At 39.0% G+C, this 13,455-nt stretch overlaps 2 protein-coding genes across 3 annotated transcripts in view; one reads left to right on the forward strand and one right to left on the reverse strand.

The window, feature by feature from the left end:
- The window catches only part of tafa3b (TAFA chemokine like family member 3b), a 170,373-nt gene extending 165,256 nt beyond the window's left edge, over positions 1-5,117 (reverse strand). Inside the window, exons 1-2 of the mRNA XM_017467230.3 lie at positions 4,862-5,117; positions 3,713-3,929 (exon numbers count right to left, since the gene is read on the reverse strand). The gene's annotated coding sequence lies outside the window, so the exon portion shown is untranslated. The remainder of the gene's footprint in view (positions 1-3,712; positions 3,930-4,861) is intronic.
- rhocb (ras homolog family member Cb) overlaps positions 4,469-13,455 on the forward strand; it is a 37,618-nt gene continuing 28,631 nt past the window's right edge. Inside the window, exon 1 of one of the 2 annotated variants that reach the window (XM_017466826.2) lies at positions 4,469-4,586. The gene's annotated coding sequence lies outside the window, so the exon portion shown is untranslated. 2 annotated transcript variants of the gene reach the window in all.

Here is a 13,455-nt window from a genome sequence, read left to right on the forward strand (position 1 = left end):
ATAAATAAAAACAAAGTAGACTAAGGGACTAAATCTGTGTACACAGCTGTATATTTAATCCCTGTAACATACAATGCAGCTGAACACACAAAATACATCTTTGTATGTAGGATACGGCCACGTAATTGCTTACACCAGCCCTCATTGCTATGGCAACGGCCAAAGTTACAGATAGAAAGGAAGTGTACTGTGTGAATATAAACATGTTTTCAAGTGGATCCCACACACATACCTTATATATCAACATATCCATTCCACTTTTCCCCAATGTTGGGAGTGTTTTTAAGTCAGTGTTACTCCGATGACAAATTCCCGTTGGTTTTATCAGAGCAGGAGCCCTAAGGCCTATAATGAATAATAGATCTGGCATCCACCTGTAACTCTGCATAAAATAATTTGTATTCAAAAGCTTCAGCATAAACACTGACAGGATCTCTAATAAGTATGCTTGAGTCTTGAGTGTGTTTGTGAAGCAGTATGTTTTTATATAGTGTGTGGTCTTTTATGTTTATGAAACGCACATTCTGCATTTGAGATGGGGATTATGAATTATGCTTTTGTTCTTTCTTTCACCTCATGTGACCCATGTAATCAAGCTCCAGAACATTGTTAAAGTCGGATAAACTGGGTTAAATGTTCCCTTAAAATGAGGTTAGTACTAACAGGAGATCACTAGTGCCCAAGACTGCAGTATATATTAAGAACAAGGCACTGTGAGAAACAGGGTAAGAAAACAGGCTAAGCAAATTCATTACAAAATAAATTATGTATAAGGAATATTATGGGTGTGCTGTTGTAGGAAAATATTTGAAAATGGGTGATATGAAATGTTCCAATGCAAAGTGGATGCCAAAGTTCTTTAGTTTTCAGTAACAGCACAAACCAAAGTGTTTCATTCTTCTTATAACACAACAATTTGCCAATATTATAATTTTCATATTAATTAGAGAATGATGTTGCACTTTTTTAATTTATAGTAACATTGTGGAATGTCCACAAATCTAGTCAGTTCCTGTTATCACTTATGTCAACAGGTATAAACACACATTCCCTTACTGGCCTCTCTTCCTTTCTCTCTCATGAAGTGTAGCTTGTCATTACCAAGACTGGAACCTATCTCAGGGGACTTGGGGCACAAGGTGGGGGACGGGGTGCCAGCCTATTGCAGGGCACAATCGCACACACACACACTTGCAAACCCGTTCACACACTACAGACAATTTAGAGATGCCAATCAGCCTACATTGCATGTCTTTGAACTGGGGGAAGAAACCAGAGTACCCAGAGGAAACCCCTGAAGCAAGGGGAGAACATGCAAACTCTGCATACACAGGGCAGAAGCAGGAATTGTGCCACCCTCCAGGTAAGCATCTGGGTTTTTATATCTAATGCAGCAAGTTAGAGCATACCACTAAAAGAGAAAACAGCAGTGATGTTATGCGGGTCAACTTAGATGACTGAGCACAAGTCAGACAGGAGGTATTCTGGACCAGTTGCAAATTTGCAGTACAGGAAGACCACCAGGAGCAAATTGCAGTAGTCAAATCTTGAGATGATTGACTGAACAAACACCTATTGAATCCAACCCTTTCCTGAGCTTTTATGCATTTTCTGAAGGAGCCAGATAATTTCCAGGACTATACAGCAGTTCAGTCCTGCTGGGATTGCTATGTGCTGAGCAGGGATTCCAAGGCTGTTAATGATGGATGAGAGAATACTGTGACTAATTACATCAGAGGTTGCATTGAGGTCTATGAGGATCAGGACTGGCAGTATGAATCTTCTCGGTCATTGCCACAAGATTAATTTTTATAGAGGGTATCAGTTGGAAGCTAGATTGTTTGAAGCTAGTTCTGAGTGAGAAAGTGGAACAACTGAAAAAAGAGATACCAGTCAGTAGCTGTTAACATCTCACTGGTCTACCATGGGTTTCTTCAGTTTGAGACTCACACTGTATATATAGGGCTGTTTCTGAACTTTTGGGGGACCTAAGAGACATCCTTCTTGGGCCCCCATCCCAGTCATACATCTCAAGTTACAGAATACAAGTGGGACCCTTGCAAAAGCCTGAACCATGGTAAAAACCATGGGCTCACCATTCCTTATCACCAAAATATATTGCTGAGATTCAGATACCCCTCCACTTCAGTATACCTTGAAATATCTGCCTGAGAGCCTTCGCGTGACAGTTGAGAGAAGACTTATTTAGAAAGCATATTTCTATTGTTTGTACAGAATTATGGTTTTATTTTGGAGCTCAGTAATGCAGTGTTTTGGTTGGGATACAACTGAATAGTGCATCTCCTGTGACTATCATGTTAATGAGTTGTTGTTTTTTTTTTTTTTTTTTTAAATAAATAAAATAATAATAATAATTTCCAGGCTTGGCAGGTTCAACCTATAATGGCTACATATTGCAGATATATTACTGCAAATCAGAAATGTGCACCTCTGTTAACTTTTTTCACTCAAAAAGACTGAAAAAAGAAGTAAAATGCATCTAGTTGGGGTGAGAATTTTGCTGAAACCAGACAACCCTCCCCACAAGCTTCAGTGAGCTGTTCTTCAAAGTTCCACATGAAAGTAAAAACCTCTTGCTTGCATGATTTTTTTTTTTTGTCCTGTGGGATCCCAGTCCCTGAAGCTGGCAAGCATTCTAAAAAAATACCCCTCCTACTGTTTGTATCTGTATTTGTATTCGTGGAGACACATGGTCTGTTCAATCCAAATAATGTATTCATATTCAGTTATATCTCTAATAAATGTCCTGTAGTTCTAAGGGGCCTCATGGTGCATAAGGGGCCCTAAGTGACAGCTTTAACTGCTTTTAGCTAGAAACTGCCCTGAATATATTTCCTACACATGGCACACACACTCCATCTGGCAAATAGAAGACACACCATTCTTTATTAAATTAAATCTTTGATAATTACGTTTCCTTTTGACCAAAATCCTGATTAACACCTCAATAGTTCTACCAGTCTTGGTGTCCCTAATCTTAACATAAGGTTGCAGTTTGCTTTAAATGTGTTTCTAACCATATAATAATGATATCATTTAAAATATACCATAAGCAAACATTGATGAAATCAAATGCAGCCAACTGACTGGGTTAAGCTAGTCTAGGGAACAATACATTTTTTTTAGCTTATTGCTTTTCTTGTAAATTTTGTTTCTTGATAAGCTGTGATTCAAGTAGATATTCCCCAGCAGCCAGCTCACATCCCTGGGTCATGTGTGATTCCAACATCACTTGTTTATGGCAATAAAATTGCCATTATACTGTATTATACAGCTCAATGTCATGATATCAGTAATGGCAGTCAGAGATGTCATTCATTCTGTAGTTATATACTCATGTAATTATAGGCCCTACATCTGCTCCAATCAGAAACATTATTGCAGCACACACACACACACACACACACACACACACGTCACTGTGAGGACATTCCATTAACATAATGATCAATGCCTAACCTTAAGGAAACCTTTTGACTCTTTCACTTGTTTACCCAGAGAGCCCCCATACATACACAGACAGATCTTGTGAAACAGCACATACAGTAACCCAAGCTCAGGCTCGAACCAGGCACCCTGGAGCTTTGAGGTGCCATGTGCTACAGTGTGCCACTCGTTGAATGCAGTAACCTAATTAACTGACATTGTTCATCCAGTGGGGGCACGGTGGATTAGTGTTTAGCATATTTACCTTGCACCTCCTGTGTGCATGGAGTTTGCATGTTCTCGGGGGTTTCCTCTGAGTACTCTGGTTTCCTCCCCCAGTCCAAAGACATCCGTTGTAGGCTGACTGCCAATGTCTGTGAATGTGTGTGTGATCGTGTCTGGCAACAGATTGGCACCCAATCCAGGGTGTCCCCCGCCTCATTCCCCAAATCTCCTGGGATTGGCTCCAGGCTCCCCACAACCTGTGTAGGATAAATGGTACAGAAAATGGATGACTGAATGGATGATCATCCAGTCTAGAGACCCATACACTTTGTTTTTATTTATTAGATTTATTTTTAATCATTTGGATAATCTGTCAATTAATTAGAAATACCACAGCAGCCAGCTTCTTATGTCCTTGGGTCATGTTTACTTCCACTTTCATCAGTTTATGCTATTAAAATTGTCATTTAATTAAACAACGCTGATATTGTAATTAGTGACAGCAATCAGTGACAGACAGGGATGTTTTTCCTTCTGTAGTTATATACTTATCTATAAATAGGGCCCACAATCTCCTCCAATCAGAAATATTAATGCAGTTAACGATTTACACACACACACACACATCCACACACCACAGCTCGCTACAATCCCAGTGCCAATGATGTCATTCCGTTCTAACAGTAGAGGGGGCGTGTCTCCGAGGGATTCGAAAGGAGGCGCTGCCCTACCAACCAATAGGAATCGGCGCCAGCAGCTCGAGGCGTGTCCCCTCGATATGTGGCCCTCCCCTCGGCAAACCTCAGCCCCTTAAGCGCAGCGTACACATTTAAACCCACTGCGCCAAAGATTGGCTGGGCAAAACGGAGGAAAAAATTAAGGAACTCCGCTTTAAGAAGCGACTTTAAAGAGAGGTAAGACGAATGTGAATGACCACCATGTGGGAAACGTCTTAACTGTTTGATTTCTGTCGTCTAAATTTGAACGTGGCTTGAGGAACAAGTAGAAGCTGAGCTCGCACTTTGCCAAGGGGAAAAGTAGGTGGTGGCTAAATGCATTCTGCGTCTTGTTTGTACAGCAACTTGACTTCTCTTTACCGACCTGCGTGCCTCTGACATTAGGTAACACGCTGGGTTCATGGATATCGCTGAAATTAAACGTAGAGTTGAACCGTGTTTGAATGAACCACCTGTTTTCTGTTCTGGATAAGACCGCGTTACACTCTTGCGGGTCACGAGACGCTGAAAACAGGGAACGGATTTCAAGCGCGTGCCGTTTCCTGTGCCGTCTTCTACACTTGTAGAAAAGAAAGAAAGAAATTAAAAAAAACATTACCACACAGCTTCGAGGATGGACTAATTCACATAACGTTCAGATCTTTTGATCCTGTAATGATACTGGGGACAGTATGGGTAACTCCAGGAGTAATAGTAATAGCAGGCTACATTGTGTTCTTCCAGCCGAAAGTTTCAGTTAACGTGATGTTCCTTCCTTGAAGTCAATTATGTTGAACAACTTCAGATTATCTGAAGTTTTACGCATGCGCATTGGCTTCGCATGTCTGCCCGCGTGTCGCCTGATAATGACGGACTGGCTTCTAAATATTGCATGTAGTTATTCAGCAGTAGCGCAGGTATCAGAGACCTGGGATATATATTTATATAGAGAGAAATGAAGTTGCTTCATTTGAGAACTTGTTCAACTGAACCGATAGGATGTTTTAAGTTTACACTGACCTCTAGAACCGGTTCCTGTAGGAATGTAGAAGCTCGGGTTTGTTTCGATTATTATTATTATTATTATTATTATTATTATTATTATTATTATTTTAAACCTCATATTAAGTTCCCAATTTCCTATCTGACAATCACAGCAGTTTCAGAGTACACACACACACACAAAAACGTTTCTTACTACCCTTGTGAGGACCTTTCTATGACATTCTTATTAACGCAAATCAAGATCTAACCCTAGATGTTACTTTTGGACTGTTCGAGTATTGTTTTGTTTTTGTGCAAAAAAAATAAAAACCGAAACAAAAAGGGCAGTCTTCCTTATGGGGACCAATCAAAGGTCCCTACAAGGTCAAAGCACTAGATATAAAACACACCTCCACACTCAGTAAGCAGATTTGGGACACTGTAAATAACTGACCAAATCATGCTTTCTAATATTAACTGCCTTTGTGCCCTCTATTAAAATAAAGTTAATATAATGCTTATTTGTAATTCCCACAGAGATTGCGTACAACTGCATAGTACATCGTTTATTAATCATTGTTACAAAATGAGTGGCAAGAAGTCTGCAGTTCAGAACATATAATAAATTGCATTCAAAACATATATAATAAATGATTTCTGGTTAATGTAATTAGTATTCAATAATATACATGAATTAAAACTCTCTCATAGCCATGATCACAATACAGTAGTTTGAGTATTATACAAGGTGTCCCAAAAGTCTCCATACATAAGGGACTATGTTGGCCACCAACATGTCGGTTGTGCCTTCATCAGTGGCTGTCCGTGGACGTTCACTTCTCAGTTGGTCTGTAACACTTCCAGTCTCGTTGAATTTGTTAGTAAGTTTGGCAACATTGTTGTGTGATGTATATCTTAATCTGGAACTTCTTAATTATTGCCCTGATGGTGGAAATGGGCATTTTCAATGCTTTTGCTATATTCTTATAGCCACTTCCCATTTTGTGAAGCCGAACAACCTTTTGCTGCACATCACAGCTTTATTCCTTGGTCTTACCCATTGTTATGAATTTGGCCTATGTCACACCTCGTATTTATACCCCTGTGAAACAGGAAGTCATGGTTGAATATTTTCCTGTTCCTAGTCACCCAGGTATATGGAAAAAAAATGAAATATCATTGAGAATACACTTTAAATATATTTTTCTCACATGAATTCACAGGGGTGCCAATAATTGTTGCACACATATATGTAACAAAGATATATAATTTTTGGGGGGGATAAACCTGTGTTTGCAATTGTTTGAAATCCATGATCGGTGTGTGTCTATATAAACATTGCTAAAAGGTGTTCATTTCCCCTATGTATGGAGACTTTTGAGGTACCCTGTATTTATATTAATTATGTTTTACTTTTGCATTGTAGTGATTCCCCCCATCATGTTTTAGTGATGCTTTTCCAAAAACATTTTTTTTTCCATTATCTGCAGCTATACAATAAAGCCCACTTATGAATACTTGTATTTTCAAAGATTATGCAAAATGATAGATGTTGTGAGAACCCTTTTAGACAGGGTAATATGTAGGTGATTTAGTGTTACAGTGTATCTATTTATCTATGGAATAAGAGGTGAAAGTGTTCTGGGGTGTTTGTTAAATCTTTTGTGGACCTAAAGTGTACTTCAGCTCAGCATTTGACAGGTTTAAAATAAAAATGTTAGACTACTGTTTTGCCGACCCTCTTTTATAGAACTTATTATTATTATTATTATTATTATTATTATTATTATACACAGACCGCAAATCAAATATTTTTGAACATCCTGTATTTTTGTTTGAATGACCTTATTTTGAATGCTCTCTTGAAAATCTACTCAATGAAAGGTTACTATGTTTAAGTAAATGGAGAAATGTTCAGTGACTGTAGAAATGCCTTTTTCTTCATTTCTCGTCTAGATCTAATCAGAAAAGACCAGCAAGTATACCACACATAAATATTAAAAAATATATATATTTTTTATGAACCCCAGTCCCTGACAGCATGAGCTACCATATCTGGTTTACTATTCGTCCTTCACTCCCTGAGTGAAAAAGCTTACGTTACAGTGTTTGTGCTATATCCGATATTATTCCATTCAACATCCTTCACAGTATCTGATTCCTCATTGTGATATCTGTAATTTTATTGGCCTGTCCTCAGACTCGTGAAGTAAATCAAATCAAATGTGGATGAAATTTCATCTCTGGCCAAGCAAGCAGCCTTGTATCTTTTGTTTTGAGCTACAGAGTTCTGACTCAGCTATATATTCTGTATGAATGACTGGGAGAGTGATATCTACTGACCTAAATGGCCTTCATAACTTTTTTCTCCATCACTTCATATACATATAACACTTCATTCAGCAAAGAAGACTCACACTTGCATGTCCAAGAACTAGAACTGTTGTACAGGAAATCAGCATGAAGACCATTAGCTGTATTATTATTTTTTTAATTATTTTTTTTAGTTAAAGCCTGAATGAACTTGTTCCAACCTGGATGTCTGTAATTATTGTACACTTAGTTGTGTTTGTATGATGGATAGTATTGTAGTTTTTACTGCCTCATAGCTCCCAGGTCCCCGGTTCAAAGCTGAGCTTGTGTCCAGATGGGTTTCCCTCCAGGTTCTCCGGTTTCCTCCCACTAGAGGTTTACTGAGATTGGAATTTACTGATACCAATAACTAAGTTGGGCAGTACCTGCTGATAACTGATTAATCAACCAATAACTTTTAAAATTGATACTGAATGAAAATATAGCACTCCAAGTAAAATATTGCTGAAATGTATTACTAAAATAACTAGTACTGACTGTCATGAAAATGTTCTGTACTTCTTTAAATGATAATATATAAATTTTACACAAGTAAATAAAATGCATCCAAACTGAGCCAAAACCTAATACTCCAAATAACTTATAAAAAAAATAAACTAATTCAAAATGAAATCAATCAAGAACACTTCAAATAACACAACAAAATTTGTCAGTGATCGCTTTTATTTCAGCTCTAGAGGCCGCTCTTGTACTGTATATTGACAGTGGACCCTTCTCAGCCGCTCCTGCAACAGACACACCCACAACGTACAACGTCAGTGTGGATTTTTGTCGATAGCTGGTAGTTCCAGCACTCGGTTATCAGTGCTTATTAATCGGCAAAACCAATCAATTGGTCAACCTCTACCACTTCCCAAAGCATGCTACTAGGTGTGAAGTGTGTGTGTGTGTGTGTGTGTGTGTGTGTGTGTGTGTGGTCCCGTGCGGCGAACAAGCATCCCATCCAGGACGTATTCCCATCTCGATCTGAGCATTCCCACTATAGGCTCCGGATACAAACCTGATACAAAACTTCCAATACAAACCTGACGAAGATAAAGTGGCTACTGCCGATAAATTAACGTGTTTTTATGCCAGGTGTTGTGGAGTTATGTTTTAAATAAGCTACTTACACCTCGCATTACAGACATGTTTTCTGAACTAAAATAATAGCTACTCAATGCTGCACAATATGGATTGTTAAAGATTGTGTTTGTTGAATGACCGTGATGACAGTTTTTATGCTGAAGTTGCAGTGCAAATCTGTGTTTTGTCAATGTGTTGTTGTCAAGAAACTTGCACACTTGGCTGGTATACCTGACAAACCCACACAAATGTGATGTCGAAATTCAGAGTTGATCTATTTTGGGGAAAATCACATCTGTTTTTGTCTCTTCATCTTTCAGATAATGTTTGTGAAGCAGGTTCGTGGTGAAGCACAGCAAGTCATCTCTTGTCCACGGGCTGCGTTTCGATCTGCTATCGCCTGCTTATAGAGGAGTAAATCCTCCTGATAAAATAGGACATTGCACCAGTCAGAGCTATTTTTATTGAAGCTTGGATACGAAGCTCAGCCACATGCAGTTTTCTGTGTTTCTGGCACCAAACAGTCACCTGCTTTGGTTGTTGCTACTTAAGGTCATAACGTGGAGGAATTTTGAGCTTACGTTAGCACTGTAAGCAGACATCTCCCTTTGTGTGTGTGTGTGTGTGTGTGTGTGTGTGTGTGTGTGTGTGTGTGTGTGTGTGTGTGTGTGTGTGTGTGAGAGAGCTGGATTAGTGCTAAATCAGATATGTGAATTGGTACAGCAATGGAGTTAGTAGTGACATGGTCTTGATGGTCTAGAGTAGTACAGTTACATGGACAAGAGGAAAGCAGTAGCTACTCTTAAATTACCATTTCTTTTCTGAGACACTTGGACACACACTGTGGACGAGGCTGACACCAGCATTAGTAACAGAACGAAGCCTCCCACTCCACAACTCGTGCTGTTGTGAGATTAGCACCTGATTATCCAGGCTCAGTTCCAGTGCCGCAAAATACTTTATATACTCAACTCAAAGCCCTTGTGACCCAAACAATGTGCAACATAATCACTGTAGCTCTTTACTAAACTATATCCTTAAGACCTTAAGGTGACCTTTTTGAAGAAATGGACTTATTCTGACTATATTAATAGTTCTCTGGTTTTGCTAGTCGTGCACAGAGGGTAGGGAAAGCCTTTAGGCAATAAAATCAGTGCCAGTTGCTTACAGTGAGAACTCCTGTTTTGGCCCAGTTCCTTTTCAGAAAATTGAAAGGCTCTGTCGGTTCCCTTAGCTGCTTGCGCTGGGGAAAACCATGCTTGAAAGGGTAGCATTTGTCACTTAAAAAATAACGCATGTTAAGGCATGTTGTTTTAGGAAAGCAGGGAATGACTGGGTGTGAATGATGATGTGTGTCCTAGATCAGCATGTCTTGATCTGTTTTATTCCCCTTATACCAGAGCAATTTGCTAGCTGTTATTAACTAAAGAAAACATGTACTGTTTATCTGTTTAGGATTACATTTAATATTGTGGAATGTCAGTAAAACAAGATCTGTACATAAACAGTAATTCTCTCACAAGCTTTTATTTTTGTCTCTCTCAAAATTAAAAAAAAAACATCGCAAAGTCCTCTGTCCTGAAGACTTTCCCAATGTACTCTTACAAAGTGAGGAGTCCTTCCATAAATGTTAAATATTTTAAAGGAAGTTTTACCATGTCAGCAATTTTCTTTTATTAAACAACAGTATGGTTATTAATCTGTTTATTATTAGTCATAGGTTGTGTATAGGAGAAAACAACTCCACACCTTATGACCAATCAGATTGGAGAATTTTAGTCCATTCTGGAGAATTTAATTGTAGTGCATCTTCATGTAATTCCATATAATGCACAGAAAGGTATTTTATTATGAAGTGAAAGATTGATTTACAATGATTCCAAGTTTATTTTTTTTTCTGGAGTACTGGAAGTGGTTAGGGGCTTCTTATTCTTTTATATATGAATTAGCCTGTCTATTTCGCCCATCACCTGCTTAAGGGCTTCAGTCCATTACCTCCCTGACGACACATTTATCATGTGAAGGAGGGAAAGAAACAGGCCCGGGGCAAAGTAGGTGGGTAATTGGGTCTCTCTCCTTGTCTCTTGCTTCTCTCCAAGAACCTCAATACATTCAAGTAGGTCAGATACTGCTTCAGAATTCTTCTAATTTCTTTCGATTTATTTCTGGAGAGGTGGAACTTATGAATTCCGTTGTGTTGCTATGGCATCAGACTGCTCATTGGCCGATCATCTGTATATTTTAGTCACTGCTAAATCTGGGCAGAGGAGGTGGTGATTTTCATTCTCCTTTCCTCACTTTAACTTGTTAAAGCCGGGGGCGCAGTGGTGAGGAGGCCAGAGCTGAGGGTGTAAATTTCTACTGTTGATGTCAGGGCGTCTTTAGACCACATGAACATTGTTTTGGTTCAGGTGTCAATAGTCTTGATCTTGGGCTTGTCCTAAGGATTTATGGAGAGACTACGTTTGGCTGGCTTCTGCGATCGGAGTGATGTAAACATGGCGGAAACGGATGCCACGCATGTCTCGGGCACACGGCTGCTGAGCAAGCTGTGCGGACAAACCCGGTCTACAACCATGCCTGTTAGAAACGAGACATGCCCAAGCCGATTCATTCTTAGCATTGCACAGGTTGTACTATCATTTATTTAATGTTTTCATGTGCTACTTGCATCTTAATTGCAAAAGGAAAAGCGAAATAGGGGGAAAGCAGCACTTTTTTGTGTTCTAGTATTTGTTTATGTACTTCCAACAGCTCCTGCATCGCCATGGTTTATGCCGTTTGCACTTTGCCATGGGTAGTCATCTTCATGTTTCATGGAAATCGTCATGAATGTTTTAATAGCGCCACCTGCAGTATTGGAGCACTTGCATATGACTGCCAATACAGCACCACCCAGAGTGTGAGCTTGTAAGGTCATGAAGGTGGTCTCAAGGCCCTCAAAGCCATTGTCTCTGCATGAACACTGCATTCAACTAAAACTCATGACTTGGAATTTCCGACTAAGGAACTCATGGTGGCCTCCTCATATCAACATGGCTGCTCACAGCATGAATGGTAAACAAAGCAGCAATTTCTTACCTTTAAATGAGCTATGCTGTATAAACAAATATTTGTTTTAGATCAATCAACATAGACCTATTAGCTTGTTAAATCTAGACCATTGACTATACAGATGTGTGTGTGTGTGTGTATACTGTGTGTGTATATACTTCAGTCTTCAGTTAGCTGGCTTACATGTTGTTAACAAGTTCTGAATTCCCACTTCCAAGGTAAGTCAAATGCAGCGTAAGTATGCTGGCTTGAGGTGTGTGTGTGTGTGTGTGTGTGGGGGGGTGTGTGTGGGGGGGGGGTGTTGTTTAATCTCTTGTGGAGACATATTGGCTTGACATGAGGACTGTCTACACTTTTGCACTCAAGTCTCCTTTAGTGAACAGTGGACTAGTTCAACAAAACCGATTTCATATAAAAACCATAATGAACTTCCCTTTACTTTCACACTATCCGTTGTTACCCAGATTTGGATGGGTTCCCTTCTTAGTCCGGTTCCTCTCAAGGTTTCTTCCTCATATCATCTTTGGAAGTTTTTCTTTGCCACAGTCACCACCGGCTTGCTCAATAGGGATAAAGTCACACTTCAAATCTGTATTCTGTGTTTGTTTCTGTAAAGTTGCTTTGAGACAATGTCCATTGTTAAAAGCGCTATACAAATGAAATTGAATTGTTTAGTCACATTAAGGCATGTTTATCTCAAATACACTGCATGCAGATGATCATCAAAATTATTATTTTTTTTTAGTATTTCAAATACTTTCACTATTACTATTGTCCTTATTTAGGAAAAGCATCACTGGTATGCTTATCCAAGAAAGAACAGCAGTACAAAATCTTCAAACATGTACGCATTTTAACTACTGCTCATAATTTTTATTCGTTTCAATGGTTCTATATGAAATGCTCTATTCACGTGTAGATAGTCACGTGAAAGCCTACCACTCACAACACATAAAACGCTTAAATAACATGCTTTTATACCTTCTGCTAACTAGCTTTCACTGATTTTTCTGTCATTTAATTTCTCAAGTATTTGTACATGATGGAGCTTTCAGAGAATGAGGGTGTTTTGGCTGTTCTTCCCATTAGAACGAACTTGTATTGTCTGAAGTTGTCTGCACTATGAAGTGGAGCAAATGTGAGTCTTCCCAATAATTATGGTCAGAAACTGGTTAAATGCTCACGTTATTTTTAATGCGCTACAAGCAAAGATTTTAAGAACGGTGTGTTTGAGACTGGTAGGACTATATTCACACTTTGTTTTGAATGCAAACAAATACACAGTCTCGTTCCAGACTGTGTCCCTGAAACTTATTCATTTCTTTATTGTAAAGCATCAATATTAGTCATTCATGTTATGTGTGTTAGTACTTCGTCCTTGGGCACGGAGAAAAGCTCCCTCTCATCATATATCATTCAAAAGAAAACAGCATGGCTGACTAATTGGGGTTGGGGTTCCCCCCTCCCCCCCCTTTTTTTTCTTTCTTTTTCTTTATTCTTTTTCACCTTTTCTGTCTTGATTATACAGCATGGAGAATGTAGAGTGAGAATCTTCACCTAGTTCAGCTAGTTCAGATTTTCTGCTTCATTT

The sequence above is a fragment of the Ictalurus punctatus genome, chromosome 5 (genome assembly GCF_001660625.3).
Source record: "Ictalurus punctatus breed USDA103 chromosome 5, Coco_2.0, whole genome shotgun sequence".
Classification (NCBI taxonomy): Eukaryota; Metazoa; Chordata; class Actinopteri; order Siluriformes; family Ictaluridae; genus Ictalurus; species Ictalurus punctatus.